We start from the raw sequence: 23,849 nt of genomic DNA, 5'->3' as shown, positions 1-23,849 counted from the left end.
GAAAGCGGAGTGGGATGAGCTGCCAAACACTGAGAGGCTACGAAAGGAGGCTGGGTTTTATTCTGTGTATCATGGGGAAGACTGTAGAGTTCTAAGCAGGGAGCACCAGTCTGATTCATATTGTTAAAAAGAGTCCATCTGGCCACTTAGGGAGAACAGATGATGGGGCGGGGGTGGGGGGGTACAAGAGAGAATAAGGGAGAACCAGTGAGGTTCGCCCTTTCATTTATTCAACATGTGTTTATTCAACAATGTTTTAATGAAATCTCTGAAAAACACAAAAATAAAACAAAACCCATCAGCTAGGGCATGACTCCAGAGATCCAGGGTCTGTTGCCTGAGAGCTTACAATAACAGGAGAGGAAGGAAGGTCTTCCTGAACAAGGAGACATTTTTGTGGGGTCTTGAAGGATGGCTAAGGGGTGTTCCAGAGGTGGGTATAGCTTGGACAAAGGCTCAGAGGTGAGGCAAAAGGTCAGTGTGAATGGGAGCTGTACTCCAATTTGTGTAAATGACTCAATTCCTGACCTACTTAGTGGATGAAGTAATTCACTGATAAAGAAGTGGTATGAAGGTGAAGCATGGAGGAAGATGCTGGAAGGGTAGGTGGGGGATAAATCACAGATGCACTGAATGGGAGTTGAGGAGTCTGGGCTTCATCTGCTTGGCAGTGGGGAGCACTGGAGGCCTTGACCAGATAGCAGCAGGTCAGATGGGCACTCTGAGAAGGCGTCACTGGGTGGCCTGAAGGAGGCTAGGGCAAGATTCAGGCAGAGAGGGTGAAGGGGAGTGCAGGCTCCTTTTCCCATTCTGATTCTATGAACAATAATACTAGTAATACCTACAAGAGATACTTCATAGAGCTTCCTGCGAAGAACGTCAGGCACTGTTCTAAGTTCCTGACAAGTATTAAATTATTTAATCTGCACAAGAACCCTATGAAATAGGTACTATTGTTTACTTCCATTTACAGATGGGTAAGACACAGCCAGGGGAGGTCACGTGCTCAAGGTCACATAGCTAGGAAGCACTGAGGCTGGGAATCAAGCCCAGGTTTCCAGGCCCTAGAGTCTGCTCTTCACCACTGCCCTGTATTGTCTTCTCCAATTTAAACCCCACAATTCTGCATTCTGGGATTTCATCTCCTTGATAGAGAAAAGCCCCTCTGGACAGCACCTTTGGCTGCCCTCAATGTACATGAACTGACCAGCTCCCACTCCCAGCCCTGTGGGAGCCCAAGTGACCAGGGGCAAGTCCCTGCACCTCTCTGAGGGTGCTGTGTCTCCCTCTGTAAAGTGAGGATAGAATGCCATCCTCACGGGATGGACACGAGAACTGCATGTCACTAATTGGTGTCATCACAGTAGCCGCCAGGTGTGGAGTAGGGGCTGGGCAGGGTCTTTGACTCACATCTTGCACAATCTCCACAAGGGCTACAGCCACCTCCCCTGCCAACAGATGAAGACACTGAGGCTCAAAAAGGACCGACAACTCACCCCCAGAAACACAATCTGGCTGAGTTGGGATCTGAATTACAGTTCCCTCAGTAGGGCCTAGGAGGTGCCTAAGGCACTGAAGACTTGTCTCCTCAAAATGTGGACTAGTGTGCCTCCAACCCAAGGAGGGGTCCTGGGGTGTCTTTTAGGTAATGAGGACAAAAAGCAGGGATGTGGCTGATTCCTGGGGCCCGGGCCTGACACTGCTGAGGGGTCAGCCTCAAGGGTATCCTGAACGTGCTCCTGTGCACAGCTGTGTTGGGGACATGGGCCAGGTATGGATGGTCCTGTTCTTGGCTTGGGGTCTGGCCCAAGGCCTCCCCCTTTCTCCTGGAGAGTTGGGGTATGTGAGCTTTGAGGGCTGGATCCGACATCATGAGGTTGTCCTGGGCTTCTGGACTCTCTGCAACCTCAGGCAGCTCTGTTCTGGGTCTCAGTTTCCCCTTGAATCCAGAGGGCACAGCAAGATGACAAGGAGCTAGGCTTCCTCCCCACTCTGCCTAAACGACTGGCACTTCTCTGAGACCATGTCTCCTCCTCTCTAAGTGGGCCCAGTCCCACTTGGGAAAGGTAGAGGAAGGTCTGCTGGCTGAGCGCCTAGCCTAGCACAGGGAGCGCTTGCTTAACAAAAGCTGCTATTATTATTCCAGGCTACCCCAAAGGCTGCTGTGAGGCTCAGGGTGGGAAAGCTTGTAGGCCACTTTCCAACACTGGAATTTGCAATCATTTTTAGCTGCTGTGGTCCCACAGTAGAGGTTTGACTCTGGAGTTCAGAGAGATTCCCTGGAGAAGCTTCTGAGGTCCCAGAGCAAGGGAAGTTGTTGGAATTCCCTTGTCTTGAGGCCATCGGGGCAGACTGCAGCCCCTGAAAGGGCAAAGAAACAGTCAGGAACAGCCCTGGACCCGAATGTTCAGCCACATTGGGCGTGAGCACAGGGGTAGCCGAGGCCCCACACTTCTTCCTTTACTAGCCCCATTGTATAGATGAGGAAACTGGAGGCCCTGTGAGGTACAAGGACTGTGGTGAGGCAAAGTCTCGGACACAGAAGTTACTCATGGTCCAGTCCCCAGGCTGGGCATCTTGCACCTGGGCTGCCCCGGCTCCCCAGTGACAGCTGTCTCTGGAGCTGATTCATCTCTGGGCTTAGCAAGGAGCTCGGCACATGGCCTGGTATGGACCAACTACTCAGCCAATATTGGTTTTATTGATTTACATTCTCTCCCTTCTTCAAGATCCTCTGAGCTTGGAAACTTGAAATTGGCTGGAGGTGGGATGGGAAGAAAGGCCTCATTTTAATCTGAAGTGAGTCATGTAAGTTGATAAATTTAGAAGTGGCCTAAAGAGCTCTTGATCTCCTGCCTTCAGATAGTTGCTACAAAAGACTCGTTCTCAGCAATCTTTGCCTTGCAAATGCACATGTCAGTGTGGACACTGTCATGCCCCGCCTGGGTCCCCCTCACGAGCCTGTGGAGCAGGTACCCGGGTCGCTGGGCTGTTACACCTTCTTTGCAGAACTGCTTGAGCTGAACAGGGGCTGCTGTCTCAGGCTTGCTCTGAAGGACCTCCACCCCAGACCCACATGGGGATGCGTGCACACACACATGAGCTCCTTCCCTCCAGCCCTGTCCCTTCCCATGACCTTGACTAGCAGCAATGCCTGGGCAATTTTGAGTCTTAGACATTTAAAGTCCTTGGAGGGCACATCTGGCCCCAAAGTTCTTGTTCTAAAGATGGAAACTGATGTCCAAAGAGGGACTGTGTTGGGTCCAAGGTCACTTGGGGCGTTTGTCAGGGTAGGCTACACCCAGGTGTCTACTTCCCTACTCTCACTCCAATCCATTTTGTGGCCCTGGCTCTGCCCAGGGCTGGCTTCAGCCTTGGCCAGGGCTTTTGCTCTCTCCAGGAGGGAGTTTTGCTGTGTCAACTCTGCAGTAGCCACCCAGAAGGCCAGGAAGTGCTGGCTGGTAGGTATGCAGGGTGGTTGGCAGGCTCTGCTGACCTTGAGCATGACCCAACTCAGCCCCTTCCCCTATACTATGGTGAACAAGCAGAAATGTGAAGGGAGAAGGAAAAGGTTTCTGAAGAGAGCCCTGACCCAGAGGATGCCACATCTGGCTGCAGCTTTTTCTAGAAACCCACCCTCCCCGGGCTAAGATCCCTCTTGCCATAAGAATCAGAGTCCTGGTCTGACATGGGAAAGAAGGTGATATTGTGCTGGGGCCTGGCCACTGGGGAGAGCCATATGTGTGACCTTGGGAATATCCACATACCTCTTGGCCTCAACTGCTCTAACTGTAAAACAAGTGCAGTCTGTATTGTTATTATTTTATTGAGCTCAGGGTCTATTTCAGCTGCCATTTATTGAACTAGAAGACACTCATTAGAAGTTCATCAAAAAACAATTGCCTTTGCTTCTGCCAAGCATTGCCCTAAGCACTTTAATTTTATTTAATTCTTCTAGCACTCCTATGAAATTGAGACTTTTACAGATGGTGGGACTAAGGCACAGAAGTTAAGAAACTTGCACAAGGTCACACAGCAAGGAAATGGTAGGAGTTAGAATCCCAGAGTCTGTGACTTAAACTCCTCCCTCTACTATAGCCTTTGTTGTTTGTTTTGAGCTGCCAATTACTAAGCACTTACTGTATACAGGTATTCTGTGGTACATGATCCACACATAAGCTTGCTGATTTCTCACAAGAGCCCTGGGAGGAAGAGGATACAAAGGCTCCTGCGTGTGCACAGAATTGCCCAAGGTCCTATGGTGACTGACCTGGGGAGGCCGGCAGGAGACAGGCTTATTCCCATCAGCTTGGTCTTTTATAGGCTTTTATCTTATTTACCATATTTCACTGAATCTAAGGTGCAACCATCGTAAGATGCATTGCTACTTTATATATACTTAAGAAAGAAAAAGGCATGACTGGTTCTACGTGACATGCCAGCACCTGTAATACGTGCCCCTCTTTCAGAGATGTCAAAACATGCATCTGGGAACCCACACAGTTCAGCTTTATTCACAACAACCCTATAAGGTGGGCGCTATCATCGTCCCCACTTTACAACTGAGGGAACCAAGGCTCAGTACCCAGGCCTTATATTTGATGCTACGCAGTCTTGGCCCAGACTTGGTCCTGAACCACCATGCTACATCACTACTAAGTCGGCCCACATGGGATATGCCCCCTGCCCCTGGGCACAGATCAGAATGCTGAGAAGATTCAGGCAGGTGAAGCCCAGCACCTCTTGCTCGAAACGAGGTTTTGTTCCTCACCCAGTGGAGAGGCCTCAGGCAGACTAGGGGATACCCCCAAAGGGTTTCTCAAGGATCCTCCACCACTCCACAGCCTTGACAGAAAAACATGACAGCTCAGCTTCCTGTGCCACACTTGAGCTCTTGCTCCAGCCCAGCAAAGCAGGGATTTGAGGAAGCCAGGCTGGAGTGAGCGCCTCTGGGGTACCTTCCCTATGCCCTCTGCAAAACAGTCCCTGGGGGTGGCCAGATATGGCCCAGTGGAGCAGCCCCAGGCAATGTGGAGAATGACATTGCTTTATAGGAAAGCTGTCCTCAGGGTGGGCATGGGAGCCCCAGAGATACATGCTTCCCTCCTTTGAAGCTATATGGCTCATGGACCCAAATGAGAGTCATTCGTTCCCGGCTTTTTCCCACAGGCTCTTCCAACCTCGTATTCCAGTACGGCACAACTTCCCTGAGTCTTTGCAAAGATTAAATCCACCTGTCTGCTTTTCCTGGGACTAGGACTTGCCTCTTCTGAGGCCATCTTTAAGGAAGCCCTCTACAGGCCTTTTTCCAGAAGTCCCTGAGCCAACTGCACACTTTGTATCACTTTCCTAAATCCTTATATGACAAATAATAGTATGATGATAATAACACTATTCTTATCCTCATTTTAGAGATGAGGAAACATTCTCTGAGCCTTCAACAGGACCATAACCGCAGGCCAGGCACTTTAGCTGAATTCCACTTGTCTTTCATGGCATCTGGGAAGGTGGATACTTCTATGGAGAAGTACACTGAGGTTAAGTCACTAGTTCAACCACATGCAGCTATTTAAGGGTGGAGCCACTTGGATGAGACTCGGAATATGCAACTACCTTCCCACACACGAAATGGACAAATATTTGTAAAGTGCTTGAGGATATATTTTAGTTATTAGTAACGACTATTACGCTCAGCATTTTAGAACTTGGCCATTACCCCACAAGCTTAGTGTTGCTGTCTCCCTTCTCCAGATGAGGACCACAAGGTCTGCGGAGCGTGAGGGCAGAGATAAGAAAGCACTGTAGGCTCTCAACTCTGCGCTGCCCAGGTCTCCTGGCCTAGCACAGCCCCTTCATACCTCCAAGCTCCCCTGCACACCTCCAGCTTTTCTTTCTGGAGCTCAAGAGCCCCCACAGACTGTGGGTCAGCACGGGACTGGCTAGAACTCCTGCCCCATGGGTTTCTGGGTATGGATAGCCCCCAGCCAGCTTTAAAAAGTTGGAAAGGAGAAAGAGCACCAGAGACCTGGGTTCAAATCCCAGCTGTGCCCCTCACTTGCTATGTGACTCCGACATGTTCTTAGCCTTCCCCAGGCCTTGGTTTCTGTATCTGTAGAATGGGAATTTGTGAGGAAGAAATGACTTACTAGCAGGAAACTAGTGGAATATTAGTGATTGCAGGGGGGAGCTGAAAGTGTCTCTCCTCAAATTCATGTCCACCTGGAACTTCAGAATGTGGCCCTATTTGGAAATGGGTCTTTGCAGATATATTTAAAGATCTCAAGATGAAATCATCCTGATGGATGGGCCCCGTGTCCAGTGACTGGTGTCCTCATAAACGGAAGACAGGACACTGAGACACATAGAGAAGAAGGTTGATGTGTGGGTGAAGAAGAAGACAGAGATTGCAGAGATGCACCTATAAGTCAGTGGGCACTCAGGCTCACTGGTAAGCACCAGGAGCTGGAGATGAGGCAGGGTGTGCAATCTCCCTCAGGGCCTCCAGTAGGAACCAGCTCTGCTGACACCTCGATGTCACATGTCAGAGATAGGTTTCTGTTGTTTCAAGCTACCCAGGTTGTGGCCATTTGCTACGGCAGCCCACAGGAAACAAGGAGCGGTTATAAGTGTGACTGCAGTTAATAATACCTCAGCCTTGCAGTGTCTCAGACCCTCCATCCCGAGGGCCAGCTGGCAGGAGAATCTGCTCTCACTGAGGACACAAGGCAGGCAGGGATCACCGCCACCTCTCTCAAGGGGAAAGCGTGAGACCAGGGCACTGACATGACTTGTCAGACATGTCAGACACCACATGCATACACACTTTGTGACCCATCCCTGACCGAGCTGGGCCCCCAACCCGGCTCTCCTGACCCTGTGGCCCAGGCCTCCTCTCCCAGACCTGGGGGCCTCTGGAGCCTCAGGGAGCGCAGCTCTGGCCTCCTTCGGCTGCCTCTAGTAGGCCAGGCCATCTTGCCCTCCACTCCTCTGATCCTGGAGCGTTTTCCTGGATTGCACAGGATGCATCTCAGGTCTTGGAAACACTCCCTACCGCAGACCAGGGTGAAGCCCTTAGCACATCCCCTGGCATCCAGTAGGTAGGTTCTCAGGGGTTGCTGCAAGCATCACCTATTCTATATTGTCGTCATACTGCAGCCCTCTGAAGTGGGCACCTATGCCCATTTTACAAGATCAAAACCAGGGCTTGAAGAGGCAAAGGGATTGACTCAAGGGTCAAACTCATCAACGGCCGAGGTAGGCTTCAGACTCACACCTCTCAATTCTCAATCCAAACTGACTCTCGAGCTCCACAACTTCCATTCACTGAGCCACCAATGCAGGCCACACCCCAAGCCCAGCACTCTATGTCCATTATTTTCCTCACTTGCCCCCTTCCACAGCCTGCAAGGCAGGTACTATTACCAACCCTTTCCCAGATGTGGGAACTGGGGTTCCACCCTACTTACTGCCTTAAACTCCAGAGCTTTGCTGTCTTCCCCATCTATAATCACCACTGACTGTCTTGGTCCAGGGGCACAGTCTCCCTAGATATTTTCTTGTTTGAGGTTCCCCCTGGAAGGGAGAAATTGATTACTGCATGTTTAGTGTTCTGGCTTTGGACAGGGCAAGGTGGGCTGGGAGGCCCAGATTCCAGGCAGGAGACCCAACCCTGCCTCCCACATTGCTCTGTGTGTTCCAGGTGGGGCTGAGGAAGAAGCCTTTCCATCCTCCCGCCCCACCCCACAAAGTGTGTATGCATGTGGTGTCTGACATTCACATCCCAGACAGCTCTGCCGCAGCCTGGGAGCTAAGGGGGGGTATTGAGAGGACCCGCTGTCCACCTCAGGGTCTCCCAAGTCCTCAACCTTCACCCTGCATCTATAACATGCCAGCTGCTTCACACTATTACTTAGAAGCTTCCCAGCAGCCCTGCTTGAAGTCTGTTCCCCTTCTGGAGGGGGGAAGATCAAGGTTTACAGAAGATGAGCCATTTTCCTCACTATCATAGAGCTGGGGAGAGCTCACCAGCACGACTCAAACCCAAGGCTCGGTGAGTCTCTTAGGAGCACCCCTCCCAGCCACACTGCTGAGAAAGATAGCCTTGTTTGCCATGCGAAGGTTGAGCAGCCCCCAGAAGGGCCTGATTAAGCTGTGCAGGGTACAGCCAGAACCTGGTGGTGTGATGCGGACTGGAGAGCGGGAGGCTTGAGTGTCAGTCTCACTTTGCCCCCCAATTGACCTCAGTTTCTCCAGATGTGGCAGGAGCCAGCCAATAGCATAGTGCCCAGGTTACCCCCAGACCTGAGAGCCTCTGAGCTCCCCCAAACCTGCTCTCACTGGCCTCAGCTCCCCCGGGTATGAAGCTAGAGAGATGAGAACTCTAGGACACCTATGAAAACACAGCTCTCAGGACCTCCTGAATCATTATGTGGGGGACCCAGAAATTTGCCCTCCACCAAGTGATTCTTTAGGTCCACTAATGCTTGAGCCCCACCAGCCTAGAGATTTCCCTTCTTTGCTTCCCCTCTTGACCTTGGTCAATTGCAGCAGCATGGTGTTCCCTTGCTCTGGCCCCAGGCCCTGATGCCCATCACACCTCTAAGCACAGCCCTCCAGAGTGCTCAAGGTTCTCAGACAGCTGTGGGGTAAGGCAGGGCAGGGATAGGCATGCCCAGGGTACAGAGGAGACTGAGGTGCGGAGGGACAAAGCCATTTACCCAAGGTCATACAGCTGATCAGAAGTAGAGGCTGAGTCTGGTGCGCTCATCATTTTAACTTCGAGTCAAACATCTGGGGAAAACCAGGAGTCAAACAAGGCCCCTGCTGCTTCACGCCTGGGACCTGAGCAAGTTGGTAAGATACTCTACTCTCCGGAAGACACAGTGTGACCTTGGACAAATCCTTTCACCTGGCTGGGCCTCAGTTTTCCTGTTATGAATGGATCCAGGCCAGTTAACTTTAGAATGCGCACATCTGCTTTGGCTTTCTAGGTGACATCAGTTCCATGAGGAAAAAGGCTGGTAGAGCTGTCTAGGACATGGCCACATATGCCCGGGGAGGACTCTGCTTTTACCCTTGGGAGACTCTCTGGACCCTTTCTTGGAGCCTCACCCCCAAATTCCAAGTTCTTGGGCTGTTGGTTAGCACTCTAAACGAGCACTCTAAACGAGCTGACCTCATGGAGGAAGGGAGAGGAGGGTCTAAGAGGGCAGGCAGGGAAACTGATGGCCTGGCCCGCACCCTATCTCTGCCATGTCCCAGCTGTGTGACCTTGGGTAAGTGTCTCCACTTCTCTGTGCAGCTTCCTCGTCTGTGGCACGGGAATAACATGGCTATGAGAGGCCCCGCTGATGCAGAACAATTAGCTCAGTGAGAGCCAGCTGGCTTATTATTTACCCAAGTTTCCTGACCCATACCTGTGCTAGGTGGGGAGAGTGGGCGAGGGGGGCCCCAGCATTTCAGTTTCTCTACAGTATAAACCACAGGCGGCTTTTCTGATCTATGGTCTGGAGAGGACTCTGGGGGCTGCTGGCAGTGTCCTGGTCCCCAGCTCTGCAAGACTTCACACCAGTGTCCTGGTCTCCTTATGCCAGTCCAGACTCCTGGTAGTCTGGGCTGTGGGCAGCAGCTACTCCTGCCCCCTCCTCTGTCCCCTTTCCAACTCCAGGCAGCCTCCTCTGCAGCACGTCAATAACACAAGATGGCCTTTCCTGAGCCCAATCACAGTTCCCTGGGAATCTGGACTGGCCCTTGCCTGGCCAGTATCCCTCTGTCCTCACAGGGGGACTCCTGAGGGGCAAGCCTATCCCCAGTGCCCAGAGAGGCACCTTCACTCCCACGGGAGATGCCTGGAACCTGAGGAGTGGATGTGTGCAGGCGGCATCGGCAAGGTGCTGCATCTGTGTGCCTGGGCCATCTTCGTACATATGCCACCTACATTCCTTCACCTGTGGGCACATTCCAGCATGCTGTGTGCCTGCTAATGCCAGACAAGCATGCAGATAGCATTCGGGACACCACATATGTGTGCTTGTCATTTCCACATGGGGGCCAGCCCGCACATGCCACATGCCACATTCGTGGCTGCTGCAGGGCACCGTGTGCAGGCCAGTTAGCCCCTATGCAGCCGACTGCATTCCTCTGTTAGAGCTACACACATGTGTGGGTATGCCAGGTTCACAGGTGCACGTGTGTGTGCATGATGCATTCATGTGCATGTGGTAGTCTGCAGGTGAGCAGGTGGTCTTCAGGAAATTGAGTTGTAGCCACATGTGCTGAGATGTATCAGTGGGCACAGGAACTCTGTGTATATGATTTGAACACATACAAGACACTACTATGTGTACTATATTTGTGTATGTGCATCTGTGCAAATCTGTGGCTGTGTATGTACCCTGATGAGAATGGGACTGGAGGTACAAAGGTAGCTAAATAGCATGGGCCATTTGCATCTCTCCTGGGCTTCCCAGCACGGTCCCCCAGAGCTGCGGTTGCCCCCTCCCTGCCACTGCCCCTTCCATGAAGTTAACAGGCGGAGGCCCCCCGGGGCCTGCGCTCCAAGCCCCTTCCTACTGCACACGTCAAAGGAGAATTTCTCCGGATGGCGCCTGCAGCTCCTGGAAATGCCCCAAACGTCAGCTCTGCCTCCTCCCAGCGATTTGGAGGGCAGTGCAGGCGGGGAGGGGACCCAACTCTGCGCTGGGCGAGGGGCACTTAGCATCACACCAAGACCTCTGATGGCTGAGCTTGCCTACTAGCTTACCCTTCTGAAGGTCGAGCCTGGCTGGGCCTCTGTGTGGGGGCCCCAAGACCCCTGGGGGCACTTCCCTGACCAGGGCAGGCCAGCCACAGAGACCTCTCCCCATACAACTTAGTTGGGCAGAGGGCAGCCTGGGAATGGCCACTGGGATAGAAGGGTGGCTGCCCATAGCAGCTCATCCATGGGGAGTGTAGAGACCCGCTGATGGGTTTCCCAGTCCTGATCCTGCAGGGGGCAGGGAGGAGCCCCAGGTACCTCGCTCTCAGCCAGAGGCCACCCCAACTAGCCTAGCCTAGCCGAGGAACTGGGCTTCCGGGCTGAAAGTGCCAACTCCACCACCCAGCATGACTGCTGCAAAATGGCCTGGCTATCCCACTCCTGCCCCCCTTCTGGCCATCTTGGGAACCGGGGGGTCTCATCCCTGCCACCACATGCTTTGGTAGGCCCGACCTGGTGGTCCTGGTACACAGCAGCCCACCTGCCGGGGGGACCCTCTGTGGGAGCCTCCCTTTGCCTCTTTCCTGGAGCCTAGTGGGGGCCAGGCAGGAGGCACCCTGTAGTCCTCTGTGTCTCCCTGGGACGAAGCTCAGAGGGAAGAGAACCTTGCCCCCTGCTACCGGTTTGCTTGCTGGTCCTTGCATAACATCCATCGGGGGCATTTGCTGAGCAGAGGCTGCCGGCATCTACCTGAGAACGTGGGCATCTGCCTGCCTAAGGCCCCCCTGCTCACGTCCCCAGCACCCCAGTCCTATCCCCCAGCACACGGACCCTCACACTAGTGTCTCCCTCGGCGGCGGCTCCCAATGCAGCCTCAGCTGCTGCCAGATAAACAAGCCGGGTCCCCCCCCCCCCCCCCCACGCTGCCGCCACCACCATCAGCACTGAAAAAAATCAAATGAAATGAAACAAAATAAAATGGGTGAGGGAGGAAGGGGAGAGCGGAGTGGGGCGCCTTTTATTTTTTATTTTCTCATGCTGGGGGATGCCGGTACTTACTTGGCTACGAAAATCACCACAAATCCGGCACGGTTTCCAGGCGGGCAGCCCCGTAATCGCGGTGCGGCAGCTGGTGCCGCGGCTGAGCCCGGCCAGCGTGCCCGGGTCCCTCTGCAGACTGTACCATCCTGCCCGAGCAGGTGGGGGGGCGGGGGGGCGCAGGCGCCGGCGCCGGCTTCTAGGAGAGCATCTCGCTGGCAAAATGCAATCTCGGGGGAGGCAGAGGCCGCCCCAGCCGCTGCGCTGCCTGCCGGAGGCTGGGGGAGGGGGCGGAGGCCGGAGGACGAGGGAGGGACGCGGGGAGGGCTGGTTCTGGTGGGGGACCGGGGGAGGAGAGTGGGGGCGGGGGTGTGGGCCGAGCCACCACGGTGTTGTTTGCGGTTTTAATTCCTCCCGTGGGGTCAGGAGGAACTGAAGCTGGCAGCGTCCCAGGAATATGCCCGCTCCCCCGAAGTAGGAGGGAATGTCAAGGGCACGGTGAGGGTAGGGTTGGGGCTGAGCCGGTCGGAGGGCGTCCTGCGACTGGTGGTGGGGGGTGGAGAGGGACTGGGGAGGGAGGAAGGCTTGGCTCACATGGCCCCCAGTCATCCCCTACTTTCGGGGGGACTCCTTCAGGTGTGCAGGGGGCTCTGGTTTCCCCCTCCTTTTGGTCAGGACACCCCCAGACCTGGGGGGCGGCAAAGGTCACAGAGGGGGATCGATGAACTCAACACAGACTAGACGTACCTGTGGTTGCAGGTCCAACACAGCAGAGCATGCACTGAGCTCCCTACTGCCATCTAAAAACTACCCCTGCAGCCCCACCCGCGGGGCCCCCACCTGCCTGGGGGCTGCAATTCTGGTGGAAGCCCCCCGGCCCCCACCGCCAAGAGGCTGTTTATCTGCTCACAGATGCCCACTGGCAGGGGCATCTGCATATGCCTCCTGTATCCATATAATCTACAAGGACATCTGTGATGAGTTGGGGGGCTGTTTATGTTGGGGGACACTGACCATATTCCAGAGACTCCAGGGACCCCTCACGAGAAGTCTGCAGGAATGCAATCCTCCCAGCCAGTTGTCCACTTCTTCCTGCCTTATCTGCTCCCCTTCTAAGTCCAGACCTGCTGCCCCTTTAAATCCAGACTGGTGGGAGGACAGAGCTAGGAGCAAGGTTAGGAGGTCATAGTAGGTGAAGGGGCTTCTCTTGGGTTCTGAAGCTTCCCTCTCCAGGGTCCTGCCTCCTCCAGGAGGGGCGCCCTGCTTGGGAGGAGGGCACCGAGGGTGGAAGGACCTTCAGGACCGCCGTCTCAGGGTCTCAGGGTACCTGTCAGTGTGGTGGGGGACCCATGTTGGGGGAGTGATCAGGGTTGGCGGTGGCCCCAGAAGGCAGCTCCAGATTGAAGCTGTCCCCACCCCCTGCCCAGTTCTGAGCTGCCCGCCCAAGCCTGAGCGTCCCGAGCTGCCTCTCCATCCCTGGGCTGGCACAGAATATCAATTTGTCTCGTTAAGCTGAAAGTCTGCACTGCACCAAAATCAGAACCTGGCCGGGCAGAGGGGCCGCGGGAGGCAGAGAGCTGGGAGTGAGCAGCAGCGGCAGGGCCTCCATCAGCAGGGCCATGCTGATACCCCTTGCTCTTTATCCCTGTGAAACCACCAAGGGGTCCCCGTCTGCTCCTGGGCCAGGCAGAGTGAGATGTTCAGGGAGGATGCTGAGAAGCTAAGGACGCTGAGTGTTGTGCAGCCCTGGGCTCCGCTGTGCCAGGCAGGGAAGACGCTCAGCTGGGGTTCTGACAGAGCAGCCCAGGACACAGCTGGGAGAGGCTCTTGCCCTCACCCATAGCCTGGCTCAGGGAGCTGCCACCTTGGCCCCTTCTTGGCTGTATAGATGGGGGTCTCCACTGGTCCCCCTCCAGGGGAGACTTCTAAGTTAGACTCTATCACAGGAGGGGCCAAGCCGAGAGTGCCCCACCCCTTCCCCAGGGTCTAGAGGCAGCCTCTGTCCTTCAATACAGGGTCACATAAAAGCATTCTGAGATGGCCAGGTTGAGGGTGGGCCAAACGGCAGAGGGTCAAAGGCCCACCGCAGCTCACATATGGTTACAGCAAAGGTATCTGTGCCAGGAATCCCACCATTATTTTGGTGACGTCAAGGGTGGGGTGGGGTGGGGTGGGGTGGGCAAACCACTTATCCTGATTACAAAGCAAATAGCTTCACAAGGGACCGGTTATGAGCCACCATCTCCACACTAATCATCCTTTCTGTGTCCTGCACACTTTATAGTTTGCAAAGGCCACTGCAAAACAGTAAGTTGTTTGATCCTACCGCTAGAATGATTTCTATGAGCATCTGAATTACAGGGAGGAATTTGCAATGTCGAGACCAGGACCAGGTCTCTCAAGCCAGGAAGGGGTAAATCAAACCCGTAACCTAAGCCTGAGGACTCCAAGCCCATGGCTCCCTGTGAAAGCATGGTGTGGCCTGTTGGGAGCCCCAACACTCGTCCACTTGAAAGTCCGAAGTCCTGCCTGTTCACTGGTTCCTGTCTGGGGTAGGCTGTGCCTTCACCAGCAAACACCAAACTCTCAGGAGCTCATGGGTTTCAGTTCCCAGAATCTAAGACTAGAACTGACACCTGGCTGAGCTCCCATCTCCTTGGCATTTCAGGCCCTGAAATTGTACTTCACCCTCAGCACCCACAGCAAAGTTACAGGATACGCCCTAACTTCTAAGGCAGCCCAAATGTTGACTAGCATAGTCTGAAAGTTTTTTTTAAAAATCATGTTTGGCCCATGAACTCCTATTCATCCTTCAAAGTCCAGTTCAAATGCTGCTTTCTCAGATAGTCCTTCCTGATTCCACCAAGAAAATCAATTAATGCACCTGGCCTGGCTCTGACCACACTGTATTGTAATGGTCTACACATCTGTCTCCCTTGCTGAGCTCTGACCCCATCAGCTGTGTCTCCAGAGCCCCCGCCCCCAGCATGTGGTAGGTGCCACAATATAGGTTTGAATGAATATGCTGCTGTGTGATTTTGATTTATCAAATGTCAGAACCAGAAGGACCTTCCAGGACTTCTATCCAATTCTCCCATCTTACAGTTGAGCAAACTGAGGCCTCAAGAAAGAATGTAAGTGGCTGGCTTGCCCAAGGTCATCTGGCCACAGAATTCATCCCCTGCCCTGCCCCCTGTACCTCCCCTTCCTGCAGCAGACACACCTAGGGCATCTGGTCTGTCTTTCCAGGATATGTTGGGGGACAGAGGGTACTGGGCAGGCAGAGGTATTGTGAAATCTGACAAACAATGGTGCTAGTGTTGAAACTCTGGGAAGGCTGGAAACGACAAGTCAGGGTGACCCATGGGGAAGAGGGGCAAGAGGCAGGAGGCTGGCCAGGAGGATTACTGATAGCTTCTGCCTGCAGCATGATTTGGCTTATGGTCGTGGTGAGAGTTGGGGGAAGGTATGAGAAAAAGGGCAGGGGTGAAGGAAGAGTCAGCTCAGTCTGATTTCCAAACACTCTTTGATTGACCAGACCATGTTTTGGGGAACAAATCCCAGGACCAGAGAGTAGTTGGGGTAGAGGGTTAGTCTACCTAGGGATGAGAATGGGGATGAAGCCGGCTGATGAAAGCGATTTGCATAAGGGAGACAGATGAGGTAGGTCCAGAGGGGTCTGAGGGAGGTGGAATCAAATGCAATCAGAGGCCAGCTGTGTCCTCTCTGGGAGACTCAGGTTCTCTTTTGCTTCCCCTCTTGTAGGGAAGCAGGAACAAGGGCTCCTCTGCCCTTGCCTTGCCCAGCTCAGGGTCTTCTGACACCTGGGCAGGGGTCCTGGGGCGGGTAAATTGCTGTCACAAAGAGATGCCGGCTGGATCCCTCAGAGGCTGAGAAGGTATTTCCAAAGGCCCCTCACATCCCTGCCTTGTCTGACCTTCACACATCCCCTTGGGGAGACTGGGCTTCTTCCCATTTTATAGAAGAGAACATGCAAGAGACCTTAGTGACTTGCTTAGGAGGCACAGAGCCAGTGAGGGCCAAGGTCAAGATCTGAGCCCAGATCTGACCCACTACAGCTTTAGACCTTTCCCTCTGTTCTTTCCTAAAGTTACCCAAATTTGAGGTGCATGACTCAGGCTCTACTAGGATCATGATGACCTTGAAGGACCACAGAATGTGTGTCTGGGGACCAGGCAACCCAGCTTGTCCCAAGTCTCCCAGCCACCTTGGGGCCCTACACCCATTCCCGCCAAGGTCCCAGACTTCCTCAGCCCACCTGAACTTGGGCTGAGGTTTTGTGGCAAGTCAGACAGATCTGGGGTCAAATCCCTGCTCTTTCATTTCCTGGCAGTACTTGGCAAATGACTCAACTTCCCTGAGTTTTCTCATCTGCAGAATGGGGACTTATACCTATTTGGCAGGGTCACAGGCTAAAGGAGAATGGCAGCTGTTATTAATAGGGTAAATGCAGAGGGTGAAATGCTCCAGGAGGCCCCTGGGAAACGTTGGGGTGATAGGACTCTTCCCGCCCCTCTTCCTGCTGGATGATGGTTCTCAGATCCTCAACCCTGTGGAGCTCCGACAGGGCTGGCCTTTGAGACCCTGACAGTCCAGGGCAGTCTGCTGACCTGCAAACCCAGGCTCCCAGGTCCTGGCTGCTCCCACCGGCTCTTGCTCCCTCAGGGAGGAGGGGGTGAGCCTGACTTATAACTTCAGCTGCCATTCCTATCAATGTCCTATCTCACGGGGGTGAGCTTCACAGCATCCTGGGAGGTAGGTCCTATTTTTCATTTCCATTTTACTGATGAGGAAAGTGAAGTACAGACAGGCGAAATGATGTTGTCCAAAGTCATATGGTGAATAGGGGCACTGAGGCTTGAAATCAGGACTGCGTGAGGCCCCATACTGAGCCCAGGGACCCCAAGGGAGGTAGGTTTGAACGAGGTCCAGGGAGCCATGGGACTTAGAAAACCTGAGCCCAAAAGGCCTACCCTCGCCTTTCAGTGGGGCAGGGCAGGAGCGTGATGATGGTTGACTTTGCTGCCGCTCTGTGAGGCCAGAGGTTAGGAACAGGGGCCAGTGAGGAAGCTAGTACTTTCTCTCCTGGAAGAACACATAGCCAGGGGAATCAAGAACTATTCTGGGAGGACTCCCTGGGGGAGGTTGTCTTTTCCAGGCCTGGGCAACATGGTCTCATCCCTTCGGTTAATGCACATGCAAACACACCGTCCACTCCCATCTGTCAATCCTGCCTCTTCACCTTGGTCTCCCTGCTTCCTCTCCTGCTCTCCTCCCCCTGTTTACATATCCCTTGCACCTTAGAGAGCTTTCTCAACTCCTCTAAATCCTTTTTGGCTCCCCTGTGCTCCCAGCATAAAACCCAAACTCATTCCATGGCTCATGAGGGCCAGATGAGTATTCCAGACCCCTCCCATTATCTTCCATCCACTTTCCTCACACTAAGCCTCTCCTGCTCTCACACACACACTCACATTTCCATGCCCCTGTGTCTTTGCATGCACCATTCACTGCCTGGGATGCCTTCCTTTCTCATTTTTCTGCCTGGAAAACTCCTACTCATCCTTTAAGGCTCAGGTCCAGCAACTCCTCCTCTCTGATGCCTTCCCTGCTTTCCCCTCCATCATCTCCAGCCCCTAAGAAGAGTTTCTTGCTATTAACCTTTTTTATGTGCATCTGTCATATCCATCAGGCTGAGGAAATCCTTGGGGATAGAAAATGGATCTCATTTGCTTGTTGTATCCTCAGCACTGGGCACAGAACCTCAATAATATTGATTGAACCGAGGAGTGCAGGTTTGTTGAATGAAAAAGCAATTCCCCTGGTGGTTTTGAACTGGTATTTGCATTTCTCTGTGGCTCTGGAAATATTCTTTGCACTTGCTAGAGGTTCTGTTGTAAGCGTTGCTGTTTTCTGAGCCTGTCAATGAATGGTGCTCTCTCTGCATGCCCACTTTGTAAAGGAAAAAGAAGACCTGAACTTCACTCTGACGTCTCTCAGTGATGTCTCTTCTGGGACTGGGATGCTTGAGCCCAGAGCTGAACTCAAGGTGAGTTGAGCACCCAGGGAAGAGCCCCTATCCCTAAATGCTCCCTCCCAGCTACCTATAGTCTGACATTTTACCGCTAGTAATTCATTTTTGGGGATTATTCAGTCTACAAATATTTATTTAGTTCTCACTGAATGTGAGGTACTGTGCTGGGGTTCCTAGTGAACACGTGTGTGTGTGTGTGTGTGTGTGTGTTTTCACTCTTGCTGGAAGACTGTCTCCCTGGAGAAAGAAGATAAGGAAAGAGGAAACAGAAGGAATAGGGACGATGGACCTAGGACTGTCAGGAGAAGGGAGGAGGGCATTTGTCATTTGCGGAGTGCCTACTAGGTGCCAGGCACTTAACGCAAGAGCTGTATTTACTCCTCATCACAACCCCAAAATTCAGTGTTCTCAACTCTCAATTTGAGGTGAAGAGCAAGCCCAGAGAGGGTGAGTGGCTTGCTTAGAGGAGCACAGCTGTGTGGCCTAGGACTGAGCATTCAAACCTAGCACAGTCTGCCCCAGAGTCTGCCACCTCTCTGGATGTCCTCCTGCTGAGGAGGCTGTGGGGCCCAGTAGGGAGAGAGCATTCCCAGAGAGAGGATGGGAGCCAAGGGTGACAACTGAGAGTACCTCAAGCTGAGAGGCCCACCTGCTGACTGACTGGACAGCTGGACACTGCTGGGATTTTGGAATCAATAGGAGTTAGGGACTGAAATGCGGCCATCCTCCCTGCCAGTATGTCCTCAGGGAGGGTTGTTGGTTAGCCGTCTCTGCTGAGAGCTTTCTTGTGTGCTAATGCACATGTCTTTGCACACACAATTAACCTGCTTTGTGGACAGTCTCACTCCCATTTTACTGATGAGGAAACAGATCTGGAGAGTGGAGGGGACAAGTCCAGGATTACATAGCTGGAGGCAGAATTAGAGCCTAGATCTTTCCTGGAAGGCTCACAGAGGAGCAGTGGGGGTGTGGGCTCACCCCTTATGAGGTTTCCAAGCAGCCAGGGCTCTGAGGGGATCAAAGCCCTTGCCCTGTCACTCAAACCCTTTCCCTTTAGGAGCTCCTCTGGCTCAGTCCTCCACTGCACTCAAAGATGGCATGAGGCTGGGGTGGGTGCAAAGAGCTTGGGAGCTGGAGCCCCATGGACTAGCTCAAATCCTGATGGGCTGTGTGATTTTGGGCAAGTCTCTCGATCTCTATGGCCTCAGGTGTCATGGGCTTCCTGCTTCTCCATCTACTTACCTGTTCAGCAAGTATCCACTGCTGTCCACTACTTGCCAGGTTCTGTGCTAGGTCCTGAGGATACAGCAGAAAAGCTCATGGTGTCTATTCTCAAGAGGATTTAGAGGGATGTGAAATGAATGCATAAACCAATGTAAAGTGATAAACAGTATAAGACGAAGGGGCAAAGGCCACGAACACACTCCACAGGAGGACCTGCCATCCCTGGTGGGAGTGGAGGGGGGAGTTGCAGAAGGTTTCCCCAAGGGGGGGGGGTGGTCACTGAGCTGGGGTCTGAAGTCTGAGCAGGAGCTCACTAGGGATAAGGAGAGGTGGTGCTTCTGGCAGAGACCCTGAGGCCCGAAAGAGCTCAGCAAGGCTCCAGGAACCAAAAGGAAGACTGAATGCCTAGAGGCGAAGAGTGTGAGCGAGGGGCAAGAGATGGGTGGGGGACTTATAGACCACCCTCCGGACTTCTGTCCTTATCCTGGGAGCAGAAGGAACCTCAGAAGGATTCTAAGAATTAAACAGAATGAAGAAGACGAGGCTCCTAGCAAGGTGCCTGCCACATGTTAGACGCTGCACCACGGTAACACTGCACCTTACACGGGTTCATTCAGCAAACCATGATTGCGGCAGACTCTGAGCTGGGGACCTATCAGCAAGCAGGAAGGGGCCTGCTGACACCGAGGCATGGCTGCGGGGACAGGAACATCTGTGGACACTTAGGGAGTCTCAGATGTGCTGGAACCGAGGGAAGCCACCTGACGGGGGCGGGGGGACACTGAGGCCAGGAGAGGCGAAGGCACCCCGGGCCCTGGGGGTCAGGGGTGATTGAGAGATAGCTCTGTGTCCAGGGCTCTCAATCTATTGCTCCCTCTAGGACCCTAGACTGCCATAACGGTAGCTCCACTTGAGGGCCGCTGAGCAGAAGAGATGGCATCGATACGCATTATAAATAGTAGTACCAAGACGTGACGTTGCCTGGACAAGGACTACATGCCAGGTGCTGTTTGTTCTGAGAACTTTTCATATTGTGGCTCATTTAATTCCTACCCTTTAAGGAGTTAGTACCTTCCCCATTTTACAGATGATGAAACTGAGGCCCAGAGAGGCCATATGCCCCAGAACGAAATTGTCCAGCTGGCAGGGGTGTTGGGACTTGAACACGGACCTTCTTCCCTACCCTGCCATACGTATGGGGACTGCTTAGGCCCTGCCAGGGTGTCCAGCAAGTAGCTGAAGGGAGCAGGGTAGGAGTGGGATGTGGAGCTGAAGCTGGGCCTGAAGAGGAGGATGGGCAGACGAGCTTTCTGCCTTCAGAACACAGGGAGTGCTGATGCAGCCCCAGCAGCCTTCAAAGGCATCCCCATGGGGGTACCCCACTTTCTCCCCAGAGGAAATTCCCTTTGGGATCTGCCTGTGAGGCTGGTTTATGTGGAATCATGGTCCGCTGGGGCTGGGAGGAGCTGTCATGCCCCTCCATCAGACTGATCCTTCCATTTTACAGATGGGGATCCTGAGGTCCGCACAGGGGCAGCCACCTGCCTCGGACATAGCACAGCAAAGCCAGGGCTGGGAGGCCAGTGGTGGCTCCAGGGCAGCCCTTTCACCCTGTAAGAACCTCCTCACACCCTGGCCCCCCACTCCCCACTCCCATCACTTTGTGGGACCACTTTGCTCGGAACCTGTCTTTATAAGATATGGTTCCAAAGAGTAGCTGCACAAAGGGGCCACGGCCACCCCCAAGGGGACCCTGCATCAGTGGGGATTTCCAGGCCCGGGTGGCCCACTCCACACACAGGCCCTCTGTGACCGGGACTGCCCTTCAGGCTGGGCCAACTCTCTCAGTACAAGGCCACCGACAGGTTACTCCTGGATGTGAGACTAACTGCCAGGGTCAGGGAGGTGTCCGGCTCTCTCAGGCCCTCCTTCCTGTCCCCAAGCCTCCCTGAACTGGAACCCCACAGGCCAATGTACAACAGTGAAGAACAGGAAGGAAATGGAAGGGTCTTGACAAACTGTAAGGAGCTTCTCAGGCACAAGGTCCTATTCCTTTCTGGGGCACACAGCACAGTAGAGCAGAGTGCTTAGGGGTCACAGAGGTATGGGATTGAGTGCTGGCTCTGTCATTGACTATTACGTGGTCTTGTGCTAGTCGTTTTGCCAATTAGAACCTCAGTTTCTAGATCCGTGAGGTGGAAATAATCATATAATTGATCTGGTCTTTGATTTCCAATAAAATGAGAGAGAATATGAAGGTATCATGGATTCATTTCTTCAGCATTAATTGAGCACCTACTACGGGCTTGGCAGTGTAAGGACTGTAGCCTGGAACTGGGCTTTTTAGGAGGATTCTCAACTGCAAACAAGGGAAGGAGGGAGGAAAGGTTTGGAGGGCCCTGTAGGGTGCCAGGCAGTGCCTCTGCCCTGGTGTGAGGGGAAAGTGGTGCTCCAGCTCTGGGCCCTCCCCATGTGGGGGTTGCCTCAAACCTCTCAGGACTTCTCTCAAGCATGGCGACCATTTCCTCTAGGACTTGGTCAGGCCTCTCAGCTCCAGCCCCATAGAGGAACCCACCCATGAATCCCTGCCTGAAGGTTTAGCCCTGACTCGGGTCCCAGCACTACCCTGGCTGGAGGCTGCATGTTATATGACTGGGCTAGGAGCTCTGAACCCACACACATCTGGGTTCAAATTCAGGCAATGCCACTCACTGGCCGTGTTACCTTGGGCAAGTCACTTTACCTTTTGGAACCTTGATTTCTTCATGAATAAGCTAGAGATAATGTCTACCTCAGAGGATGACACTGAAAATTAATTGAGACACTGTATGCAAAATGCTTTGCCTGTCATGCACAGTTAATAGTAGCTTAATATGACCCACAAGCCCCTCTTTTATTCCCTTGAAGCAAGCAGGACATTGGTGTCCTCTCCTGGGTGGCTCGGTGCGGTGGCTTCCTTGCACAGTAGTGTTCTAGAGTTCTCATACTGGCTCCTGAGGGCCAATGGTGCGTATAAGTGATGTCATGCTGGCAGCTGTGATCTGCTGGGGAGTGGGGCAGGGAGAGCATTTATACCACAGAAACTGGCAAACACTACAAAGGGCACCTACATCCCTGAGAGCTGGTTACGAAATGCTCACCAGCACACCGCTGAGCCCTCGGCAGGAGCTCCACACTGCTGCCAGGCCCACTTCTGCTCTGGGGGCCCATTTCTGCCCCTGGCCTGCTCCATGGACTGTCCTTGCTCAGCCCAGCACTGGTAACATGCTCTTGGGACTTCTCTCCTATTCTCCTGCCATGGGCTTGCCAAGGCAGGCGACCCTGCCCAGAGGGATTTCAGCATCTGATGGGGTGAGCCTGGTGTAGCACTGCCCTAGAACACCACTGGCCGATGACCTTCTCTTTTCCTCTCCTTCTTGCCACTGTCAGGGCTGAGCCCTTCCCAGGCTACCTCCTCTCAGCCTCCAGCACTGCCTTCTCACTCAAACGCCCATCCCTGGGGGTCGACACCACCAGTGCCTGTTCCTCTGATCTGCCCATGTCCGCCCCTTCTTCCCTCCCGTAAGGCTGCTAGCTGCCTGCAGACTCCTGCATTTGGAGACAGGTGACCCGAGGCAGTCCCGGTCCTGCTCCTTTCTCCCTATGTGGCACTGGGCAAAGCTGCTTTACCTCTCAGAGACTCGACAACAGGGACAGTGATAAATGTCAGGCTCCTGCCATCGGTCAGGCGTGGAGCCAATGGCCTCACTGGCAGTCTCATTCCTTATTTCCTCATCTGAAGGATGGGGACAATAAAAGTGTCTCCCTTGCCCCACCCCCATGCCCCATGGAACTGCATGGTGATCGCAAGCAATAGCTTTTGTGAAATTGGTTCAGTGACTGTAAAGTGCCATGCTCATGCTGTTATTCTACTTTGAAGGGCAATGCTTGTTTAGATCTACAGGTTTTAGAGTGTGTGTGTGTGTGTGTGTGTGTGTGTGTGTGTGTGTGTGTGTGTTTAATGCCATAGCCATGTTATTTATAGTCAGCTCCCATACAGGTTTTTATCATTCCTTGCCTGCTTGGCTAAAAATAACAAATGACAAAGGTCATGTCTGCTCCTACCTATTGGAGGAATCTACAAAGAATGAAGCTTTTGATGCACTGACTTGCGGAAGTGAGAACCCTCCTGCTGGCCACAGCCCCTAGAATTCCTCACCAGGCCTTTCTGGCTTATGCCAAAGGGGCGGGGGGCAGAAGGCGAGGGGCAAGCTCAGGTAGGTCTGCCTGTCTCTCTGGGCAGGTGTCCCAGGTCCTGGTTCCAGGGGTACAGCATGGGCCTCAGTTTCCCCATATTCATAATGAGAGGGGTGGAGTAAGTAGGCGCTGAGATCAGGATCTCCTGATCCTAAATGCAAAGGTGCTCTAGTCTTATTCCCTCCCCTCTACTCTGTACCACTGTGGACTCACTGAATATCCACTGATAATGATAATAGCCTTGATGATTCAAATGATCAGAGCCAGTATTTGTGGAGTCCTGATGACATGCCATGCACATGCCTTTAGGTACCTTTAGATGAAGTAAACTCACGGACTCTATGCACCCAGCCAGGGAAAGGAAACTTGGCATCCCCATCTGACAGATGAGGGAGGGGACAGAGCCACGAGGGCAAGGTTGCATGTGTGCCAGCTGACACCTTGCAAGGACAGCTCCAGAAAGTCACTGGGTGTCTGTGTCCTGGGCATGTGCTCAGCCCCAGGTACAGAGCTGGGAATAGCAGGTAGGAAGACACACATCCAGAGCTTGCTTTCCCCATTGCTGAGGGAACAGTGGCCCCAGCTACAGAGACTCTCACA

General features: G+C 53.4%; 1 protein-coding gene and 1 long non-coding RNA gene across 12 annotated transcripts in view; one reads left to right on the top strand and one right to left on the bottom strand.

The window, feature by feature from the left end:
- Positions 1-23,849, bottom strand: part of ATP2B2 (ATPase plasma membrane Ca2+ transporting 2) — a 371,101-nt gene that overhangs the window by 161,029 nt on the left and 186,223 nt on the right. The window contains exon 1 of one of the 11 annotated variants that reach the window (XM_077857840.1): positions 11,756-11,914. The exons of 9 other annotated variants lie outside the window; for them this stretch is intronic. The gene's annotated coding sequence lies outside the window, so the exon portion shown is untranslated. Of the gene's footprint in view, positions 1-11,755; positions 11,915-23,849 lie in introns of those variants that run through there. One more of the 11 variants, XM_077857842.1, reaches the window with a different exon arrangement.
- The window catches only part of LOC144289606 (uncharacterized), a 33,610-nt gene continuing 27,475 nt past the window's right edge, over positions 17,715-23,849 (top strand). Inside the window, exon 1 of the long non-coding RNA XR_013357443.1 lies at positions 17,715-17,804. This is a non-coding gene — a long non-coding RNA (uncharacterized LOC144289606). The remainder of the gene's footprint in view (positions 17,805-23,849) is intronic.

Source organism: Canis aureus, chromosome 19 (assembly GCF_053574225.1).
Source record: "Canis aureus isolate CA01 chromosome 19, VMU_Caureus_v.1.0, whole genome shotgun sequence".
Taxonomy (NCBI): domain Eukaryota; kingdom Metazoa; phylum Chordata; class Mammalia; order Carnivora; family Canidae; genus Canis; species Canis aureus.
Note: the sequence above shows the minus strand (reverse complement) of the source record. Positions and strands in the feature narration are given on the sequence as shown.